We start from the raw sequence: 1,030 nt of genomic DNA on the forward strand, positions 1-1,030 counted from the left end.
CGCCAACCTTCCTTCTATGGCACTCATTCTCTCTATCAGGACATCTATACTCTTTTCCAATTTGAACTCAGAACCTGAACCTCGGTATCTGTCCTGCTGCCAATTCGCGCTATCTGACCCATTCTGTTTTAAATATCGGATCTGCTCTAATACCATTGGGCACTCCACACTCTTGTGCCCTTCGCTGAAAACCTCACAGCTTGCTACTGGTTCTGGTGATCTCAGGTGGCTTCCCAGTAGAGCTACCTTTTCTGTAAGTGCTGCTATCTGAGGACTTGATTTCGAAGATGTTTCATTGAACTCCTCTGCTGTTGTAATTCTCCTTGGAGCCAGCTTTTCAACTTGCCGACATGCACTCCGTTCAGCTAATTCTTTCACCAGATTGTAAGCGTGTACTGCGGTCTTGTTGAATAAATTTCCTCCCGCTGCTGTATCTGGAAAGGCACAGCTAACAGGAGATATCCATGAATAGAACATATCAACAAGCTGGTACCGCTGGTAACCATGATGGGGGCACCTTCTTAACAACCCCTGGAACCTCTCCCATGCTAGATGTAGGTTCTCACTATTGGACTGCCTAAACGATGTGATTTCGCTTCTGAATTGTGCAGTCTTTGATGGAGGGAAGTACTTTGCCAGGAAAGATGATACTGTAGTGTCCCAGTCAGTGAGAGAGCCTGGCTCGATGGATTGTAGCCATTCTGCAACTTCTTCTTTCAAAGAAAATCTGAACAGCTTCTGGTAGACTTGTTCAGATGTGACGTCGTCGCACTTGAAGGTGCTGCAATATTCCACAAATTTGTCAAGGTGTGAGTTAGGATCTTCGTAGTAATCCCCCTTGAAGTGTCCCGAGTTCTGAATCATCTGGATCATCGTTGGTCTGATTTCGAATGACTCCGCTGTTATTACCGGATCGAGGATGCCAGAGGTGCTTGTAGGCCGCCTTGCTTTCAACAATTCTATGACCGTCATATCCTCGGCCATGTGTCCTCTTCTAACGTCCTGCAAGAACAATTTCAGCATTAGAATC

At 46.0% G+C, this 1,030-nt stretch overlaps 1 non-coding gene across 1 annotated transcript; it reads left to right on the plus strand.

Moving 5' to 3' along the window:
* The first annotated feature begins 499 nt into the window (after positions 1-499).
* On the plus strand, positions 500-606 carry LOC136224995 (small nucleolar RNA R71). Its single transcript, XR_010686736.1, has one exon. It is a non-coding gene; the product is annotated as a small nucleolar RNA R71 (small nucleolar RNA).
* Positions 607-1,030: the final 424 nt, after the last annotated feature.

This window comes from Euphorbia lathyris, chromosome 3, assembly GCF_963576675.1.
Source record: "Euphorbia lathyris chromosome 3, ddEupLath1.1, whole genome shotgun sequence".
Lineage (NCBI taxonomy): Eukaryota > Viridiplantae > Streptophyta > Magnoliopsida > Malpighiales > Euphorbiaceae > Euphorbia > Euphorbia lathyris.